At 43.8% G+C, this 13,052-nt stretch overlaps 2 protein-coding genes across 7 annotated transcripts in view; one reads left to right on the top strand and one right to left on the bottom strand.

Annotated features, from left to right (window-relative positions):
• The window catches only part of aspn (asporin (LRR class 1)), a 30,056-nt gene extending 27,006 nt beyond the window's left edge, over positions 1–3,050 (bottom strand). For all 4 annotated transcript variants that reach the window (XM_038812597.1, XM_038812600.1, XM_038812598.1 and 1 more), the window contains exons 1-2: positions 2,833–3,050; positions 140–262 (exon numbers count right to left, since the gene is read on the bottom strand). The gene's annotated coding sequence lies outside the window, so the exon portion shown is untranslated. The remainder of the gene's footprint in view (positions 1–139; positions 263–2,832) is intronic.
• The window catches only part of LOC119973940 (centromere protein P), a 400,035-nt gene that overhangs the window by 285,759 nt on the left and 101,224 nt on the right, over positions 1–13,052 (top strand). The window lies entirely within an intron of this gene.

The raw sequence follows: 13,052 nt of genomic DNA, 5'->3' as shown, positions 1-13,052 counted from the left end.
ATCCACTTGCAGACTGAAAAGTCCGCCAAAGCCCACATATGCACAGAACTATCAACAGATCCATTAAAACAATTACATAGGAGAAAGGCATAGAAGAACATCTTGAACTCTAAATGGCACTCTGTAACACTTTACTTACTAGAATATTTATTTGAAAGGTTTGTTGTATGGAGGTCTGATCATTTAAATGACGATCATCTTCCTTATTAATTCAAAGCATTTTTTTTCAGTTCGGGGTAGTTTAGTGACAGTATGGTAAGATCTGGATACAAGAGAGGATATAACATATGGAGAAAATTTTGGAACAAAGAAGTTAACATTGTATGAATCATCATTACTTGTGTAATTAATAATTTAATCATAATTAAGTATGTCATTGATGAAATAAATAAAGTTGATTATTTTATAAGAGGTTGTAAATTCTATCAGATGTAATATACATTTATTGGTAAAAAGGTCATTATTTGGTGAAAATTGTGTTTTTTGTGTTATTTGTTCAGCTCATATTTTAATCAACACAGTTGCAACCTGTGTTGCCTTCTATTGCAGTAACACTATTTTGATGTGTCTTTCCTTCACCAATTTCAACACATTGTGGAATATTGGCAACATCCTTTTTCGAACAATTCTAAACACTGGTTACCATAAATATATTTTTGACCTAATATTTCCTTTTTGTGACAATGTTGATTATGCACTTTACCAATACATCATTGGGCAGGATTTTCCAGTTGTTCCCTCCAGTGGGGTCTTCCGGTTCTGCCGACGGCAACCCACCGCCACAGGTTCCCCAGCGGAAGAGGATGTGAACAACAAAAACTCCCACTGACAGCAAAACACACCATTGGGAGGGGGGAGGTGTCCGCAAAATCCTGCTCGTTGTTTGTACAATTGGATCTGTTTTGTTTCAAGTTATTCCAATTGTTTGCAGGCAATATTCACAGTTTTTGCAGGCAGAAACTTATTTTGTGAAGTAATTTGTTTAAAATTTATCAAAAGTTTAATAAGGACATGGGAATTCCACACTGAGTAGAATAAAGAACTTTGATGTATTTACGTTATGTTATATACAACTCTGGTAGATGCCGACCAGGTCTCTTTTTTTTAAGAGTACCCAATTCATTTTTTCCAATTAAGGAGCAATTTAGCGTGGCCAATCCACCTATCCTGCACATCTTTGGGTTGTGGGGGCAAAACCCACGCACACACGGGGAGAATGTGCAAACTCCACATGGACAGTGATCCAGGGCCGGGATCAAACCTGGAACCTCGGTGCGTGAGGCCCCAACCAGCTCTCTTTACGGTCGGTGCCTTACTGGCCAATCTTTTATACATAGCCGAATGGAGTGCCCCCACCCCTCAGCTGGGGAGCTTGTACTCTGCGAGAACCATGGGGAAGACAATCATTCCCACCCCATAAGTCCCGTTAGGATACGACAGAAAAATAACTAACTTTTGCTTTTTAGAAGTTTGTTTTTAAAGTACCCAATTTCAATTAAGGCGCAATTTAGCGTGGCAATTACACCTTGCACATCTTTGGGTTATGGGGGTGAGACCCATGCAGAAACGGGGAGAATGTGCAAACTCCACACAGAGACTGACCCAGGGCCTGGATCGAACCCGGGTCCTCAGTACCATAAGGCAGCAGTGCTAACCACTGTGCCACCATGCTGCCCCTTGCTTTTTAAAAATTTATACATATATATATGAAAATATTTATTTATGCATAGAATCATACAAAACAAAGGATGACCGTTTGATGCATTGAGGCTGTGCCAGATTTTTGAATGTTATCCAATGAGTTCTACTCTCTTATTCTCTCCCCATAGTTCTGAAAGTTTTCACCTTTCAAGAATTAATCCAATTCCCTTTTTGAAAGTTAGTATTGAAACTGCTTCCACCATCCTGTCATGTGGTGTTTTCCAAATAGTAACAACTTGCTGTGTAAAAGAAAAAAGTTATCCTCATCTCTCCGGCTCATTTGGCAATTACCTTATTGTACTTTTAAATGTTCAAAAATGTAATCCCAGCAATAACAAAGTTTTAAAAAATTATCATTTGAAGAGAGTGAGATATATTTTTGGTGGTTAAATCAAAGTGCTAACGTAAGACCGTTATAACAAATGAGGAAAGCAACTTGTAGTTTCTGCAGGAACTACCTGTCACATTTAAAATGATCTGTCAGTGTTTTGCTCCTATAGTGTATGTGAGCCAAAATGTTTTGCATTGAGAAAGATACTTTTAGAAATGAAGTTACAAGAGAGACTAAGTGATGTTATGCATGTCAGAACTGTATCTGGTGCAGTGTGCAATAGAATTACCGTTTAAGAATCATTCAACTGTACAAATGTACACTGCCTGTATTTTATACTGTGAAAGTGAATTTCTGCTTTATTTTTGAAATTCCTTTATATTAATGGCAACAGCAATATCTTAACAGATATTTCAAAATTGAGCAATGTTTGAACATTAACGGCATCTCAAGTTACTTGCTGTAGTATAGTCGAATAATTTGTCATAAATAATAGGTAAAGTATATGACTTGCAATGTATATTTCCCAGCAAACATAGCAGAATTTCACAATTTACATGTTTAGGATGCCTGGATGCGCAAAGGTGGGACAAACTTGCAGTTGCCTTCCACACCTTCAGGACATCCCAAAGAGTTTCATAGCCAATTATTACTATATATTCAAGAAATAAATAGAAAATCACAAAACAATTTAAATGACTGACATTGTGCATTATTTCTATTTTACGAATCAGTACTTTGAATTAATTCATTGTATAATTTAGCATTTTTTATAGCAAATGCCTTTAACACATACTTACCTCAGGAAGCCTTAGATGACACTGCTGTTGCTTAAATGTCTTGCAGTTTTATGTAGATTTTTATTCCAGCAACAATTATGAGAGGAAAGCTGTCAAGGTTGTGTCAAAAAATACATATAATAGAAAAATAAATCTTATGTATAAAAGAAGGCTTCTTCCCAGCAGTCAGATAATGTTCAAACAGAAGTGCTCATGGATCATCACTTCATGCAGCTTCCAACCAAATATTGAAAATGCTTTGTATGTGCTCATATGTTTCCCATCAGTTTTTGTAACTAAGCCAAAACATGCCTGTGGATTTCTGGATTTTTCCTATAATAGCCATAGAGCCTTGTAGTTCAACGTGGGTGATAACAAATATGGTGTCCTGCCATTCTAAATATTATTGTTATAGGTGCAAGCAATCTGACCAGTTGCAGTAAGGAAAGCGACATTAAGTAATTGGTGTACCTGTTTAATTTTTATTTCCATATATAGTCATGCATGCATTTTATATTTTACAAATAATATATCTATAAAAATATATTTTCATGTTACCGCCTCAGGCATTCAATTTTATAGCAGATTTACTCTTGTAGCTTCATTGTCTTCTTTGTTGTAACCATCACTCGACCAGACCAATTTTTGTGTTATGCTGCAATGTGGAGCCTTGGGATGATTTTCTGTCTTAAAGGTGTTATTGTTACGATCCCAGTTGAAGTTATAACTGGCTGTGAAGATCCCAGAATAGAATTCTGGGGCTCAAAAGACGTAACTTTTACTTTTTAATAAAACACAGAGGAACAGAATCACAGGACCACTCATTAGATTTAACAACAAGAAAAAAACCTTTATTAAACATGAAAAAATTGTATTATAATACAAAACTCCTTTACTCCCCCCCCCCCCCCCCCCCCCCCACCCCCCCTTAATCCTAAAACCTATGTGCAATTATTAACACGGATTACAGAGTACATCTTAATCTACCAGGGTCTCATGAACACAAAGTCCCTTTTAAGCGCACAAGATGACTGTGGGCAAATACACATACTCTACCGAAACCCAAGTTAGTGTTTGTGGATTTATCCTCAGAATCCCCCCAGACTCCAAACTCCACTCGAAAAAACTCACTTTAAATTCTTCTCTCATAATAATGGTCTCCCTTGGTGGTTTGTATTCCAAATTCCAGTCCAGGTTTTACAAATGCCACTTTCAAATGGGTGGCACAGTGGTTAGCACTGCTGTCTCACAGCGCCAGGGACCCGGGTTTGATTCCGACTTCAGGTGACTGTCTGTGTGGCATCTGCTCATTCTCCCTTTGTCTGCGGGGGTTTCCTGTAGGTGCTCCAGATTCCTTTCACAGTTCAAAGATGTGCAAGTTAGGTGGATTGGCCATGCCAAATTGTCCCTTAGTGTCCAAAGGTTAGGTGGAGTTACAGGGATAGGGTGGGGATTGGGCCTAGGTAGAGTGCTCTTTAGGAGAATTGATGCAGGGTGGCATGGTGGTGCAGTGGTTAACACTGCTGCCTCATGTGGCACCAAGGACCCGGGTTCGATCCCGGTCCCGGATCACTGTCCGTCTGGAGTTTGCACATTCTCCCCTTGCCTGTGTGGGACTCATGCCCACCAACCCAAAGATGTGCAGGGTGGGTGGATTGGCCACGCTAAATTGCCCCTTAATTGGAATTTTATTTTTTAAAGGAGAGTCATTGCAGAGTCGATGGGCTGAATGACCTCTTTCTGTACTGTAGGGATTCAAAAAAGCTACCGCTTCACTTTAAAAAAAAAAAAAAATTTTATTCAAATTTTCACAAAAAAGAAAACAATAACAGAAAATTCTAAGAACAAAAAAAAACAAGCACCCCCCCCACCGTAAATACAAAAGAGAAACAATAAATTAATGCCGCCATTGGCAAAAAACAGATATTCAACCCAAAACAAAAACAAATAGACAACCCCCCTCCCCCCGGGTTGTTGCTGCTGCTGACCTTTTGTTTTTACCGTTCTGCCAGGAGATCTAGGAATGGTTGCCATCTCCTGAAAAACCCCTGCACTGACCCCCTTAGGGCAAATTTCACCCTCTCCAATTTAATAAGCCCCGCCATATCGTTGACCCAGGCCTCCACGCTTGGGGGCCTCGCATCCTTCCACTGAAGAAGAATCCTCTGCCGGGCCAGAACACTGGCCTCTTTCGCCTCCTGCACTCCCGGCTCCACTGCAACCCCAAGTATTGCGAGTCCCCAGCCTGGATTGACCCTGGATCCTACCACCCTCGATACCATCCTTGCTACACCCTTCCAAAATTCCCCCAGCGCTGGGCATGCCCAGAACATGTGGACATAGTTTTCTGGGCTCCCTGGGCACCTAATACACCTGTCCTCGGTCCCAAAAAACCGGCTCATCCTTGTCCCGGTCATATGAGCCCTATGCAGTACCTTAAACTGTATGAGGCTACGCCTCGCACACGAAGAGGAGGAGTTCACCCTTTCTAAGGCATCCGGCCATGTCCCCTCCTCAATCTCCTCACCCAGCTCCTCCTCCCATTTATTTTTCAGCTCCTCCACTGACGCCTCGTCTACCTCCTGCATCACCTGGTACACTTCCGAGATCCTCCCCTCTCCAACCCATACCCCCGAGAGCACCCTGTCCTGAACCCCATGCGGCGGCAGCAGGGGGAACCCCGCCACCTGCCGCCTGACAAACGCCCTTACTTGCATGTACCTAAAGGTGTTCCCCGGGGGGAGCCTGAACTTCCCTTCCAGCTCACAAACTCGCAAACTACCCGTCTATGAACAGGTCCCCCAGCCTCCTGACACCTGCCCTGTGCCAACTCAGGAACCCGCCATCAATTCTCCCCGGAACAAACCGGTGGTTCCCCCGGATCGGGGACCCCATCGAGGCCCCCACCTTCCCCCTGTGCCGCCTCCATTGCCCCCAAAGCTTGAGGGTAGCTGCCACCACCGGGCTCGTGGTATACCTCGTCGGAGGGAGTGGCAGCGGCGCCGTTGCAACGCTTCCAGCTCGTACCCACACAGGATGCCATCTCCAGCCTCTTCCATGCCGCCCCCTCTCCGTCCATTACCCACTTACGCACCATCGCTGCGTTGGCAGCCCAATAATATCCACAGAGGTTGGGCAACGCCATTCCCCCCCATCCCTGCCCCGCTCCAAAAACACCCGTCTCACCCTTGGAGTCCCGTGTGCCCACACAAACCCCGTAATGCTCCTGTTAACCCACCTGAAAAAGGCCTTCGGGATAAGGATGGGGAGGCACTGGAACAGGAACAGAAACCTCGGGAGCACCGTCATCTTGACTGACTGCACCCTACCCACCAAAGATGGCAGCATGTCCCACCTCTTAAACTCCTCCTCCATTTGCTCCACCAGCCTTGTGAGGTTTAGCTTATGCAAGGCCCCCCAGCTCCTGGCTACCTGAACCCCCAAGTACCTGAAGCTCCTCTCCGCCCTTTTCAGTGGGAGCCTCCCAATCCGCCCCTCCTGGTCCCCCGGGTGTACCACAAACAGCTCGCTTTTCCCAAAGTTAAGTTTATATCCTGAGAAATCCCCAAATTCCCGGAGAATCCCCATCACCACCGGCATTCCCCCCACCGGGTCCGCCACATACAACAATAGGTCATCCGCATAGAGCGACACTCAGTGCTCCTCCCCACCCCGGACCAGCCCCCTCCAATCCCCCGACTCCCTCAGCGCCATAGCCAGGGGTTTAATTGCCATCGCAAAAAGTAGGGGGGACAGGGGACACCCCTGCCTCGTCCCTCGGTATAGTCGAAAATACTCCGACCTCCTCCTATTCGTGGCCACACTCGCCATCGGGGTACCGCTTCACTTTTTAACAGCGAATCCAGTCCAGGATTTAAATCCAACTCCTTTAGGATTTCTTTGCCTTGACTGCTGTTCAAACTGCTTAACTTGCTTTAACTTTCAATTCCCAGACTATTAAAATGACATCAAAAAGTTCATTGAGCTCTTAAGTCTGCTGTCCCACTTTAAATCTAGTTACTGCGATTGTCTCTATAATGCAAAACATTTTGTTTACTCTTCCTTGAATTCTTCTGAACAATCCCTTGGTCTCTGTTCACTTAACTCCAGACTTCCTAGAAACTCTTTCTGTTCCAATTCCCTGGTTATCTGGACTGTAACTTTAATTCAGGAAGCCTGATGCTTTGCAGCTCCTGTCCTGTCCAGTCTTTCTTCTGGCAGAGTTAAGAATTGTTCATTCCCAAGATCCTGGGTGCAAATTAACGGAACAAAAAGAGTCCCTTTTGGGTGACCCTGCCGAGGCTGCACTGACATTCATTTCCTGCACTGACGAGCTCAGCGTGGCACTGTCAGGGTGCCAGGGTGGCACTGCCAAGGGACCCAGGTGGCATCAATAGAAACGCAATTGGAATTTAACCAACTCACACATATATAAGCACCTTTCTCCAGCTTTAATCTAACTATAGGTTTTACCCTTCTATGCACAGAAACGTTAAATTAAACACACTCAAAATGATACCTTATTTCTAATGTTTACCAATACAAATATAAATCCCTGAAAACTACCTTTGTTTTCCTAACATTACTTAAATACAAGTCATTATTGCCAGTTTCGTGCTCCATAATAAGTGACAAATTGATTTTGTTAATTCACATTACTGGGTGAGATCTTTTACTTAACTGCTGAATAATCTGCATTCAGCAATTGATACATTCATACTCATTTCTGAAACACTTAGTACCAGAAATTGATATAAATTCATTAATTTCCATATTTTACCTTTCTGTGCTTTGTTTCTATGCACACAATTGTTATATGTACTGAATTAAAAATAATGTAATTTAAATACCTTGACCATGAAACTATGCCTTGAGGTTCTGAAATACTGACATTTAACTCTTTCATATATGAAATTTCTGTCTAAAGGACCTTTGTTTATTGCCCTTGCCTTTGAAAAGAAATCACTTTTTCCTTCTGCATTTCCAATGGCAATAAAGCATAAACAATTCAGTAGGCTTGTAGTCAGCACCAAGTTATTTGCTTCTGGATGCTCTGGGCCAACTTGCTAACCACAAACCAAGTTCTTGCTGAGTATGATGAACACAATGTAAACCAACACAAATTATTGAACAGGCACTTTCAGCTGCATTTTGGCTTGGTGCATGTTAACTATGTTTATGGAAAAGCGAACAACGTAATACATTTACTCAACTACATCAAAATTACAGATTGCTTCCTGAAAAGATACGGAAACGGAAAATTACAAAATGAAACATCGTCCAAAGCTTGATTTGAAAGTGATGTCAATTTGCGCGATTTTATTAAACTTGCCACCACAAGATGATCACCGCAATGTAACTTTCCAACTTCCCCGCTTGCCTTAAACTCTGCTGCTTTTCAAACAATCTGAAACTAATCAAATTGCACTTCGTAAAATTGACGACAAACTAATTTTTATAGTAACAAAGAAAAGTAAACATGTTGAAATGGTCAATGCATTAACTAAGATTATCTTTTTCTAATTGTCAGAGCAGCAACGTTTTCACTGTAGAAATGCCTCTTACAGGTACTACTCTTGGCCAATTCTTTTTTAAAAATAAATATTTGTATTAAAATTTGCATTTGTATACTGTACTAGAGATGGATGAAACAGTTATTATTTACGTATTGTTCCTTTTCGGCACCCCCCCCCCCCCCAAATTTCTTTGTTCCCAGCTCCTCCCCTTTTCTACTGTCTCCGGGTCCTATCCCTTCACCGTAGATGTTCCTGTCTGCTTTCTGTGGCCCTGGTGGTTCCCATGCATCCCCCCTTCCCCCATTCTATCCGTTGTTGGCTTCATACAAGTCTTGGAACAGGCTGATGAATGGCCCTCATGCTTTGTGGAAGGCATCGTCTGACCTCAGATGGTGTATTTGATCTTCTCCGGATGGAGAAATCCTGATAGGTCTGCGAGCCCGTCTGCAACTTAGGGTGGTGCTGCCGATCGCCAGCCGAGCCGGTCTCCAGCGGGCAATTAGGGAAGCAAATTCAAGGATATTGGCCTACTTCCTCATATGAAATGCTGGCTGGTCCGATACCCCAAAGACTGCCACTCTTGTGCACAACTCCACCCTCACCCTCACAACTTTGGACATTGCCTCGAAGAAGGCTGTCCAGAACCCTACAAGTCTGGGTTCTAAAAGTCATTCTTATATGTCCCTGCAGTTCCCTTTTTCCATACTGTCCATGTCCAGTAACTCCTCCAACATTGTTTCTCTCTAAGTTACCTTGTCGTTTCCTTGCAGAGGAAGTTTTTGACTTGTAAATGTTGGAGTTCTTGTCCTTTTGGTAGTTCCAGTCTCTGTCAGCTCTTCTAAGGTTGCAAGTCTGTCCCCCGTGTAAAAGTCCCTGACCACTAACGTTCCCCGGTTCTATCTCCACCTCTTAAAGGTAACGTCTAGCATGGCTGGTGGAAACCTGTGGTTGCCGCAGATGGGAGCCATGGTTAAACCAAAGCGCTGTCTCATCTGGTTCCGTGTTCTTACTACCACTGGGCTGGTTTAGTGTTTTGCCGGCGGGGCTGTGAGCGCTGTCGTGGTGAGGGCTCAGAGGGGGATTCCAGTGCAGGAGGACTTATACATTCTCACCAATTCCATGTTCGGTTCCATTATCCAACCCCTCACTCTCGGCCATGGCTGCCCAGTCGTAGTACTGCAAGTTCGGAAGGGCCAGGATTCCCATGCTGTTTCACCCCTGCAATGTTGTTCTTGGGATTCTTGGATTCTCTCTCTCTCCGCGCCCCCCGCCCCCCATGTGCACACACAAATTCGATAATCATTTTGTCTACTTTTTGTAAAAATGCCTTGGTGATTAATTTCGGTATGGATCTAAACAGGAAGAGGAACCTTGGCAATACGTTCATCTTGATTGTCTGCACCCTTCCCTCTAGGGAAAGTGGGAATGCACCCAATTTCTATAGGCCCTTTTTAACTTCCTCCGCCAGACTGGTCAGATTCTACTTGTGGATCCATGTCTAATCTTGGGCTACCTGGATCCCCAGGTAGCAGAATTTGTTTCAGGCTATTTTAAATGGGAGAATTTATAATGGTGAACAAAGAAATGGCTGACCAACTAAGTTGGTTCTGTCTTCGCAAAGGAGGACACAATCAACATACCAGAAATGTTGAAGAATACAAGATTTAGTGAGAGGGAGGAACTGAATTCGTAGGGAAATGGTGTTGGGGAAATGGATGGGACTGAAATCAAATAAATCCCCAGGGTCTGATAATCTATGTCCCAGAAGTGGCCCTAGAAATAGTAGATGTATTGGTGGTCATCTTCCAAGGTCCTACAGGCTCTGGAACAGTTCCTACAGATTGGAGGGTAACTAATGTAACTCCACTATTTAAAAAGGGAGGTTGAGAGAAAACAGGGAATTCTCGACCAGTCAGCTTGATGTCGGTGGTGGGAAAAATTCTAGAGTCCATTTTAAAAGATTTGACAGCAGAGCACTTGTAAAATAGTGGCAGGATTGGGACAAAACATGAATTTAAGAAAGGAAAATAATGCTCAACAAATCTACTGACATTTTACAGGATATAACTAGTAGAGTTGATGAGAGGGAACCACTGATATGGTTTATTTGGACTTTCAGAAGGCTTTCGACAAAGTCCCACATAAGAGATTAACATTCAAAATTAAAGTGCATGGGATTAGGGCTAGTGTATTGAAATGGATAGAAAACAGGTTGGCACACAGGGAACAAAGAGTAGGAAGAAACGGGTCTTTTTCTGAATGCTGAATGGCAGACAGTGACTAGTGGGGTACTGCAGGGATAGGTGTTGGAACCCCAGCTATTCACATGGCACGGTAGCACAGTGGTTAGCATTGTTGCTCCAAGGCGCCAGGGACCTGTTTACGATTTCTGGCTTGGGTCACTTCCTGTGCGGAGTCTGCATGTTCTCCCTGTGTCTGCGTGGGTTTACTCCGGGTGCTCCGGTTCCTCCCACAAGTCTCGAAAGATGTGCTTGTTAGGTGAATTAGACATTCTGAATTCTCCTCAGTGTACCCGAACACGCGCCGGAGTGTGGTGACTAGGAGATTTTCACAGTAACTTAATTGCAGTGTTAATGCAAGCCTACTTGTGACACTAATAAAGATTATTATTGTATTAATGATTTAGATGAGAGAACTAAAGGTAATGGCCACAATTTAACGAGGGGAAAAGAGTTCCGTTTTGGGAGCATTTCACAGGGTGTTTCTCAGCGCCTGCAGCGCCAAGAATGACCCCACAATCAAATTGTACTCTTTTTTAAAAAATTCGGTGAAGAACGCTCCGATGAGGCCGCACTTACCTTCATTTCCTGCATTGATACGCGCAGCTCGCCAGTGCAGGAAGAAATCGGATAGCCATTTTCAAATGCCGCTCTGATCTCTCAACCCCTCTAGGACTCCACACCACGGTCTCTGGACCTCCCCAACATCCCAACTTACCTGTTAGCGGGTCCTCGAGCTCCCCCCCTCACCACACCTCAGAAGGGTAGGCACGCCCGGGCCCAATCCCTGGTATGGCCAACCTCGCACCTTGACAGGGCCCCTTCCTGCCTGGCAGTGCCACCAAGCAACCTGGCAGTGCCAAGGTGTTTCAGTGAGTGTGCCAGGATAGTGGTGCCAAGGTGTCCAGATGGCAGCAGGTGTCAGGGTGCCACCCTACCCAGAGCCTGCCCAGCCAGGGGTCTCAGATGACTTGGAAGGCCCCTCACCCCCAGGTGCCATTACCTCTGGTCCATGTTTGTGTGGACCAAGCAGGCCAGCATACGGTTCAATTCCTGTACCAGCCTCCCCGAACAGGCGCCGGAATATGGCGACTAGGGGCTTTTCACAGTAACTTCATTGAAGCCTATTCGTGACAATAAGCGATTTTCGTTTATTTCATTTTCAGTGCTAAACAGTGGCATGATGAGGTTTCCCAGATGGGGGCATTTGTTTCAAGGCCTCAGGAGCATTGGGCAGCAACATATTTAAGTGAGCCTAACTGCTCACTAAAATATGTAAATCCGAATCTCCACAGCGAGGACAAGACCCAGACCGCAACGTTTCGCGAAATCTCGTTAGATCTTGTGAGGCGTTCGAACATCGCAAATCTTGTGACAGATCTGTAGCAAGATGTAACGCCCTCGTTGCATCACCAAATTGGACGCAACAAAGCTGTTCGATCACATCCAATATCTCCAAATTTGTCGGATGACAAAACTGGGTAGGAGGGTGAGCTGTAAGGAGGATTTGGAGATGCTTCAGTGTGATTTGGACAAGCTGAATGAATGGGCAAATGCATGACAGATGCAGTATAATGTGGATAAATGTGAGGTTATCCATTTTATCCATAAACAGGAAGGCAGAATACTATCTGAATGGCTATAAATTGAGAAAGGGGAATGTGCACCAAGACCAGGGTGTCCTCATACACGAGTCACTGAAGATAAACATGCAGGTGCAGCAGGTGGTAAAAAAGGCAAATGGCCTTCATAGCGAGAGGATTCGAGTTCAGGAGCAGGGAAGTCTTGGTGGAATTCTACAGGACCTTGATGAGGCCACACCAGGAATATTGTGTGCAGTTTTGATTTCCTTATCGGAAGAAGGATGTTCTTGCGAAAGAGGGAATGCAGCAAAGGTTTACAAGACTGATTTCTGGAATGGTGGGACTGACATCTGAGGAGAGATTAAGTTTCTTAGGATCATATTCGCTGAAGTTCAGAAGAATGAGGGAGGGATCTCATAGAAACCTATAAAATTCCAACATGTCTAGACAGGGTAGAGGCAGGAATGATTTACTGATGGTGGGGGAGTGCAGAACCAGGGGCCACAGTCTGAGGATACGGGGATACTGAGGATACTGAGATTAGGAGAAACCTATTGGGTGAATTGGACATTCTAACTTCTTCCTCAATGTACTCGAACAGGCGCTGGAATGTGGCGACTAGGGGATTTTCACAGTAACTTAATTGCAGTGTCAATGTAAGCCTACTTGTAACACTAATAAAGATTATTAAAAATTCAATTTCACTGTTTTCAGGAGTCAGGGAACTGTGATGATTAGTGTGAGTTCCTAACGCTGTGTTTTCACTGAAGCAGCTAGGCAAAGTTCTGCAAGGTTGCAGCTCAAATTCAAAGGATTCATAGTTATAAGTCAGAAGCTATGCATGGAGAAAAATATTTTTTCAGCTGTTATGTAGGCTCAAAATGGATCTTACACATGTGATA

The sequence above is a fragment of the Scyliorhinus canicula genome, chromosome 11 (assembly GCF_902713615.1).
Source record: "Scyliorhinus canicula chromosome 11, sScyCan1.1, whole genome shotgun sequence".
Taxonomy (NCBI): Eukaryota; Metazoa; Chordata; class Chondrichthyes; order Carcharhiniformes; family Scyliorhinidae; genus Scyliorhinus; species Scyliorhinus canicula.
This window is presented reverse-complemented; position numbering and strand designations above follow the sequence as displayed.